Genomic DNA, 9,380 nt, shown 5'->3' with positions numbered 1-9,380 from the left:
CTTAGAAGCATACAGGTTAAAGTGCGGGTTAGATTATTTGAGGCTAGAGTCCGTTCAACAGTCTGATAACAGCCATACAGAAGCTGTTCCTGAACCTGCTTGTGTTCAGGCTTCTGTATCTTCTGCCTGACAGAAGGGGTTGTAGGAGGTCATTACTGCGGTGCGATGGGTCTTTGATGATGTTGGCCGCCTTTCCGCGGCAGCAAGCCGTGTAAATGGAGTCCATGGATGGAAGGTTGACTTCCGTGATGGTCTGGGCTATTCACACAACCTTCTATAGTTTCTTATGGCCTTTAAAATCAGCGTTGGTTCCATAATATTTATTGAAGATCCACTTCATAGTTTACCTTAAACTCTAATCTAAAATGAAAGCAGAAATTGCTGGTAATACTCAGTAGGTCAGGAGGCATAGTGGAGAGAGAGACATCGAATGAATGGGACCTTTCATCAGAATACTTAATCCTTGGCCTCATCTACATCTGTAAACTCATGTCGCGTCAAAACCCTCCAAGATCTCTTGCACTCAGCTACTTCTTACCTCCTGAGTATGCCTGATTTTAATTGTTCCACCATTGATACAGTACCTTTGACACCAAGGGTTCCTTAAACCTCTCTGCTTCTTTAGTTCTCTCTTCCCCTCACAAATGTTCCTTAAGACCTGCCTGTTTGACCAAAGTATGGGTCATCTGCCCCAACAGCTCCTTACCTGATCCGTGTCAAACCTTGTTTGATAATTCTTCTGCAAAGTGTGAAGTTTTATTATGCTCCACATGTTACATAAAACCAAGTTGTTATTGTTAAAGGCAGGCAGCGCTAGGAATGCAATGCAATCCCCCATTAGATACTTGTTGGTAGGAATTAAGTTCACCCTGGCCAGATACCACACATCAGGATGGGTTGTAAAGTTACTGATAGTTCATACCAACATAATTAATTTCCAAGAGGTGCCGCCAATTGGGTCCAATTTGTGTCAGATGTGGATACATTAGTGCTGTGCCCTGAAATCCACATAGACTGGCCTGAGACTGTGCAAACTCAGTTCATATAACATCCTGTCAGTTACGAGGTGGGATTGGATTGAAATTCAAGTGTTAGAGATTAATAAATTTCTGTGTTAAAACAATATTCAAGCAAGCACTGTATACTCTATACAATGACCTTTCTACTCCTTTCAGTGAGTCCAGGAAAATAGTTTAACTGACAAGTTTTTCAATGTTGTGAGTGACATTTTAATTTGTGGCACCTTCTATGCATACAAGCCCGAGGCGCAAATTGTCAGCAGGTCTCAAATTGTAGGATTAATGAAACTGACAGATGAATGGTCAAACCCACCTTCCTACAATGAGAAAGCTTGCAACAGTGTTGTGGGGACTAACATTTTCGTATTTTTTCAAAAGTTTGCTTTTCTGTGTTACGTAAGGTAATGGTCCTGAAAGGGCTAATGCTGAAATCTGTGTTAAGCTCCAACTAATCAGATAATGCTGCCCAGGACTTGGGTGGGGAAAGACAGAACAGCTCGGATCTAGAAGGAGACACTCTGAGCATCTCGGTGTCTTCATAGTCCTTGTAACAACGTCAATCAGACCAATGCAACTTGTACCTGAAGCTATCATGCAATAAATTGCATTTTGTCTAAGACTAGAGCCTCTTCATTCTAGACTACCTAATAGTTTTCTTCTAGCCCACCAGACAAAGTGGGCCCTAAAGATCTACAGATCCCAACCCAAAAGGAGGATGGTAGCAGCCAATCCACCTGGTGGGAAGCAAGATTCCAGCAAGCTCAATACGACATGGTGTTGATGGTAGTTGCCTGAGCATTGAATTTAGCCGCACCATAACAATACCTGAAGCATCTCATTGCATTTGATGAACTTCAAAATCACTTCACGTAGAATATGAATTACTTTGACAAACATTTAGTCAGTGCACAGCAGGATTTCACAACAGCAATGGCCAGTTCATTTCCATATGCAGCTATAGGTTGAGGGAGGAGTGTTGGTCAGGATATTGAATGGTGTAATTGCATCTTCTTAGTCGTATTTAACAACTTACTGAAAATATGACACCTCCCGCAATGTAGCATTGTACCAGAACAGGGTAGCAATTTGGCTTATAAGACCATAAGACGTAGCAGCAGAAATTAGGTCATTCGGCCCATCGAGTCTGTTCTGCCATTAAACATGGCTGATAAGTTCCTCAACCCCATTCTCCTGCTTTCTCCCCGTAACCCTTGATCCCCTTGATGATCAAGAACCTATCTATGGGACAGACATTTGTGTTTCGGTGCATCTGGTGTCACTAGACAGATTTACATAGACATTATGAGGAGCTGTGCAATATGAACAAATCTCTGTCCCCATCTCTGTCCATGATCTGGATAGTTCTTGGACGTACACTCCAGTGACTTGGAGTTGAGAGTGTCCCTGAATGAGCCGAGCTGATCTCAGCTTTACGCAAATTCCAACATAGGTTGCCGAAATCTCAGAATTGCAAGCCATTTTTTTTGTGGAGGTGGGCTTTTAGTGAATTAGCTGCATAAGTGCCTCATTGTTAGGATAACCATTGCATTTCTACTCTGCACACTTTGGAATGTTGGTGGCAAAGTAGAGGCAGTGTCAATTTACAGCCTGTGTCCTGGCATTTGTTTGTAACAGATAGCTAACTTGTGTCTATCCCTGAATCTAAATCAAATATTGGCTGACGTGATAGCAGCATTCCACACATTCCCAGCAGACTCAAGGAATTGTAGAAACTGATCCCCGAAGGTAATCACAAGTCATTGAGTGTTAAGTACAAATATTCACAACTATTTCACACCTTCTTGTTTTGAATGGTATTTTTCATTTGGCACTTCATTTCTTTAACTTTTAGTAACATTTGCCCATCGATTAAATGATAGTGAGCTTTGCCATTGAATTGGTGGTTGAAGCATGGGAATTGCTTGCTGGCTTAATTAGATGTCGATGTGTCTTTTATTGCCTTGTAACTTCTGGAGTGACAACTCTGGAAGGAGAATGAAAATGGTGTGAAGGATTCCATGGAGTTGGCTGGGTTGAAGGGAACATTAAAGGCTTTATTGTGGACTGTGCTGTGCAATGGTGTCTGTAAGCCTGCATTCCATACTCTTTTGAACCCCTCTTCCCCCATAACACACACACCCTTTACTTTCTCTGTTCTTAAATCAGGATTCATTGCCCTAATTCCTGCTTTAACTCATGGAAACTTTGAAGCGAGTGAGGACCATTCAGCCCTTTCAGCTGTTCCTGCCATTCAGTGAAGCCACAGTGCCTTAGCTCTATCTACCCATTTCGTACAGTGCCCCTTAACAAACCTCAGTCTAACAAACATCTACCGATCTCAACTTCCAAATCTTAAATCGAGCCACAGCCTCTGAAGTTTTTTGAGAGAGTTTCAGATATCAACTACCCTTGGTGTAGTGTCAACTATGCTTCTTTGTGTAGAGAAGTGAGTGCTTTCTGATACCAATCCTATAAATCTAGCCAGAACTTTTGGCTGATGCTCTCTTGGGGATAGTTTCTCTCACTCTCTCTCTCTCTCTCTCCTTTTCTTTCCCTTTCTACCCCCATCAACTCCTTTACTCACCTTCACTTCAGTAGATCAACTCTTACTCTTCCATAGTTATGGGAATACAAGCTTAATCTAATGCCTTCCACAGAACAGAAAGTCTGGCATCTACCCGACTACTTTTATAATCCACAGATATCTCAAGGCCGTTTACAGCAAATTAAATATCTTTTGAATTAAAGTCACCATTTTAATGTGACAAATGGGACAGCCAATTTGCACGCAGCAAGTTCCAAATAATAATCACTACATTGAAATCTGCTTTTTATATCTGATAGCAACACATTAAGTGACGAAATGAAAATTACCCAGGACACTGGGTGTAACTCCCCTACTCTTCCTTATAACAGTGACATGGCTGAAATAACTTCACAGAGGCTGGTATCCCATCACTAAGTCACCCTTTATTTACACGTGGAGAGTCCTTGACATTGATCCAGCTCCTTCAGAGCCAGATCTCAGCGAACAGGATATTTGATACTCCTGTTCAGCCAGGACTCCCTGATTAGACCAGATTAACAGCCCCAGTCAGGGAACTCATATTCAGTCAGGTCCACCTGATAGACCTCATTACAATCAGTACATCCCTCCCCGTCTGAGTCTAAGGACATGGGCAGGTTCTTTTATTGTAGCTCCTCCTGAGGCGTTTTAGTGCCAGATCGGGTTCCTCCAACTCTGCCTCTGATACGGACAGCGTATAATGCACTGAAGATTGTCTCTTGCACCTGGAGCATCTTGAAAGAAATTCATTCACTTCTTTAGGCGACAGAAGTGTCGAGGCGGTGATATTTGCCGTGTCCATCTCAGATTCCAAGGTATCTTCAATTCTCCCTGACAGGGAGGACCCATGGGTTCCAGAACAGTCTTAAAGGGTGTTGAGGAACTGGGCACGTTTACTCCCAAACTGTTTGTGAGTTTACAGCTTTCATATAGTCCATATGCTTGTTCACACCGTCACACCTACATACACTTTATATGTCACAGTACCTGACCTCATGCCTCTTACCCATGCAGGGCCATTCCTGTATTTCCTATGCCAAACTTCATCCCCTGAAGTAAACTGTTTCTCTAATTTAGTGGAGGCTTATGTCTGGTATTGGTGTTCCTGATGCTGTTTCAACCTCCCCCCATCCCAGATCCAGGAAGATCAGAGTTAACCTGGTGTGGTGTCTTCTCCCCATTAGCTGCTCTGCTGGAGCTATCCCTGTAGCTGCGTGAGGGGTGGTTCAATAATCAATTAGGAACTGGGACATTTCGGTATCTCGTGAAGCTGTAAGCTGTTTCTATAAGCCTGCCTTCAAAGTTTGGACTGCTCTTTCTGCCAGACCATCGGATGATGGATGGTATGGAACTGTCCTTATATGTTGAATGCCACTTGAATTTATGAAATACTCAAATTCCCTGCAGGTAAATGATGGCCCGTTATCTGTGACCGACGCTTTCGAGAGTCTGTGTATTGCAAAAGATGTGTGTCGTTTTTCTATCGTTCATTTGGCAAATGAACTCTATACACATCCAGACACTTTGAGTGGGTGTCCACAATGACTAAGAACATTGAGCCCATGAAAGGACCTGCACAGTCCATGTGTGACTGAGTACCCAAGTACAAATGTGGGGGAGCTGCTGGCAGTAATTTTTGTCCTTGTTGGCAGTCTGGGCGCTGCCCCTCCAATGTGCCTATGTCTGCATCCAGTCCTGGCCATCAGACATAACCTCTCACCAACACCTTCAGTTTGGAAGTCCATGGATGGTGCTCGTGGAGTTCAAACAGTATCTGGCTGTGAACTTTACTGGGGAAAATCACTCTTGCTCCCCATAATAAAATGCCGTCCTCTACTGTGACCTGGTCTCTCGGGATTCAAAAAGGTTTCACTTCTCGTTGTGACGGTCCGTTAGTTTCCCCCATTACCACCAGCTGTTTCAGTTTGGCCAGGACCCAATCCTTCTGCATCCAAACTCTGATATTCTCAACTGTGACTGGAAATATGTCCAGAAAATGTAAAACCATTACAGACTCTTCCAGTGGTGGTACCACCGGTGGTATATCTGCCAGCAGGAGGCAGTTCAATGCATCCACATTTGTTACTTGGCCTCATGGATGGTGTTCCAATCTGTAATTATACGCACAGTATTAGAGTCTACTGCTGATTTCAGCCTGAAGCTATGGACGGCACTGCCTTATCCTCTTTAAGTAGACCTAGCAGGGGGGTTGTTATTATCACAAATTTATGTCCACAAGAGCACTGGTGGAACTTGCTGACTCCAAAAATGACGGTGAAATCTTCCTTCTCTATCTGACCATATTTACACTCTGCATTAGCCAAAGTCCTGGATGCATATACTATTGGGCATTCCTCTCCATTGGGCCACCATCGAGCTAATACTAACCCAATGCTGTACATGGAGGCATCGCATGTCAATACCAGATATCGCTTGGGATCACAGTGCATCAACACCATAGAAGATGATAGCTATTTCTTCACTTCGCTGGAAGTTGAGGCTTGGCTACATGACAATTTCCAAGGCAGACCCTTTAAGAGTTGATGGAAAGGCTCCACGATGGAGGTCAGATTATGTATGAACTTTCCATAAAAGTTCACCAGCCCAAGGAAAGACCTGAGCTCCAGTACTGACATGGGAGCTGGGGTGCCTTTGATCATCCTCACGTTGTCTTCCAATGGGTGTAACTCAGTCTTGTCGACTCTGTAGCTCAAGTAGGTTTGCGAGTGCCTGGAGCACACATTTTACCTTCTAATGTGTATGCTCGCCTGGAAGAAACATCTAAGGACTATTTCCAAGTTCTCTAAGTACTCCTTATTTCTTCCCTGTTATTAGCACATTATCTCGATAAATGGCGATCTGGGGTAGACATTGTAAAATATTCTCCATCGTCTGCTGAAAAATGTCACAAGCTGACAATACCCATGTGGCCAAGTCTTATATTGGTACAAACCCAAATGGGTATTAATTGTAGTTTACTTCTGAGAATCCTCATCTAACCTCATGTCCAGCTTCGTGAACGACAGCCCCCTGGCCAGCTATGTGTATAAATCATCTATGCAAGGGATCGGGTATTTATCCAGCTACAAAAATCGGTTTACCATTTATTTAAAATCCCCACAAAGAGGAACTGAGCTGTTGGGCTTCACAATCAGTACAACCGGTGCTGCCCATTCCACAAACTGGACTGGTTTGATGATTCCTTCGTTTTCCAGCCTCCTGATTTCTGCCTCTACTATTGCCCGCAAGTCAAATGGCACTGGGCGGGATTTGCAGAATCATGGAATTGAATACCCTGCAACTCATGCTCCACTGGCCACATTTCCTAATGACAAAGCCAGTTGTAGTGCCTGTTTGAAGTCCATTTGGGCTTCAGCTAGTGGGCACTTTTGCATGGCTACATCATTAATCCCACATGCCAAATAGACTCTGAGCACCTCATTAAGGGTTAAACCAAAGTCACATGCCTCTTAACCCAGTCAAAAAGCTCAGTGTGGATTCCCCTGATTCTCGAATTGTCGAGTTAAACTGATAGCATCTAGAATTAGAGGAGGCTTGGGGTCATAATATTCCTTAAGTAAATCCATCAGCTCTTGAAGTTTTCTAATATCTGATGCCTCAGGGAAATTTAGGCTACTAGTAACCGAAAAAGGTACGGGTTCACAAGCTGTCAGGAGAATTACTCGTTGCTTTTCATTTGCTCCAATATCATTTGCTTGGAAAAAATAATGCATTCTTTCCACGTACTGGGTTCAGTCTTCGATGGCAGGATCGAAATGGGCCAAGCTTCCCAAGTAACAGTGTGATGCCACAAGTGTTTACACCAACTCAAAGACAAATGTTGCAAGTGAATTTCTTCAGGAGCGTGCTTTTCCCTCGTCGCCACTGAAATAACTCCATAAAGGCTGGTAATCCTGTCACTGAGTTACCCTTTATTTACAAATGGAGAATCTTTAACACTGATCCAGCTCCGTCAGAGCCAGCTCTCAGAGTGAGCAGAACCTCTAATACTCTTGTTTACATCTGTCAGCCAGAGCTCCCTGATTGGACCAGATTAACAGCCCCAATCAGGGAGCTCATATTCTATAAGATCCACCTGGCTGATCTAATCACAATCACTACAAAAGCTAGTCTCAAAAATGGTGATAATGAAATGATAGGATTCTTGTAAAAACCCATCAGGTTTACTAATGACCTTTAGAGAAGAAAATCTGCCATCCTTACCTGGTCTAGAGGATTCCATGTGACTCCAGACCCACAGCAATGTGGTTGTCTTTTAACTGCACAATATAATGGTCTAGGAAACCACTAATGGGGAGTAGGTATCAATCCTCGTCCTGCCAACAATGGCAAAGAAAGAAAACAAAATTCAAAAAAGTCAAACAACAATTCGATCATTTCTTGCAGAAAAATAGCTTGTGTTTACATATTCACATCACCTCCAACCCATCACCCCGTTGATTAAACCCCCCAAAACTCTGATTAACCCTCCACCCTAATTAAATCCACCCCCCCTCACGCACACCCAAATTAATCCACTCACTCACTTTGATTAAACCAATCCTCCACCTCAACTAAGATAACACGGTGTAGAGCTGGATGAACAAAGCAGGCCAACCAGCATCAGAGGAGCAGGAAGGCTGACGTTTCGGGCCTAGACCCTTCTTCTTTTCTGAAGAAGGGTTTAGGCTCGAAACATCAGCTTTCCTGCTCCTCTGATGCAGCCTGGCCTGCTGTGTTCATCCAGCTCTACACCGTGTTATCTCAGATTCTCCAGCATCAGCAGTTCCTACTGTCTCTCCACCTCAACTGGCAAGTCTTTCAGAAGCAGCTACTAAAAGGACATTGTGTGTAATGAATAATTCTGAAGGGCCATTCACAACCAGGCAAGAAGTGCAGCCAGTTTGTGCCCAGTCAGATCTCACAGACAGCAAGGAGATGATGGAACCATATCACCTAGTTTTGCAAATTGTGTTGAGGGAGGAGCCCCTAGCTAAGGCACTGGGGAGGGATCTCCATGTTCTTTTTCTGATTGTGCCGTGTAATTGTGTCCTCATTCTTTTATTATACATATGAGAAGATCCAGGCCCCCTTGCCCATCAAAAAATAAACATTTTTAACATTTTAAGGGTTGATTATCTAAACTTTAGCACACCTGAGGTCAGTCCACACATTGTGCAGTCAGAGTGTTTACTCCATTCAATAAAGCACCATGTGTTTTCATGTTGCCTGAGATCTCCTCCTGGAGATAACACATCCTTTACTCTAGTACATTTTCCAGAATGTTTCAGATGAAATTTACATTCTCCATATACAGCAATGTACAGTGAGCAGCAAGCAATCCAGCAACTGTTAACAAAATGTGTTTCAGTTTCAAATACTTTCTTAAATTTTGTTACTGGTATCATCAGCAATCATTTCCCTTTACCCATTTTTCGAAAAGGTTAGAGGGAGCACACATCAATAAGTTGTACAGGCCTTAGTTAATCATCTGTTTAGATACCCAGAACCTCATTTCCCACTGACACAGCAACATTCCACTGAAACTCAGACAGATCTCCCCATCTTCCCTAATCAATGACACCCAGACTTACTTAGACACACTCACACACACACACACATACACGCCACACACACACACACACTCACACACTCACACACACACGCACACACTCACACACAAACTCCCCACACACACACAAACACACACACACACAGACACACACACACACGCCACACACACACACTCACACACACACACACACTCACACACACACACATATACACACACACAC

General features: G+C 43.3%; 1 long non-coding RNA gene across 1 annotated transcript in view; it reads right to left on the bottom strand.

Annotated features, from left to right (window-relative positions):
- Positions 1-233: 233 nt before the first annotated feature.
- The window catches only part of LOC125486770, a 15,193-nt gene continuing 6,046 nt past the window's right edge, over positions 234-9,380 (bottom strand). The window contains exons 3-4 of the long non-coding RNA XR_007265393.1: positions 7,810-7,922; positions 234-360 (exon numbers count right to left, since the gene is read on the bottom strand). This is a non-coding gene — a long non-coding RNA (uncharacterized LOC125486770). The remainder of the gene's footprint in view (positions 361-7,809; positions 7,923-9,380) is intronic.

This window comes from Rhincodon typus, chromosome 33, assembly GCF_021869965.1.
Source record: "Rhincodon typus isolate 14 chromosome 33, sRhiTyp1.1, whole genome shotgun sequence".
Classification (NCBI taxonomy): domain Eukaryota; kingdom Metazoa; phylum Chordata; class Chondrichthyes; order Orectolobiformes; family Rhincodontidae; genus Rhincodon; species Rhincodon typus.
Note: the sequence above shows the minus strand (reverse complement) of the source record. Positions and strands in the feature narration are given on the sequence as shown.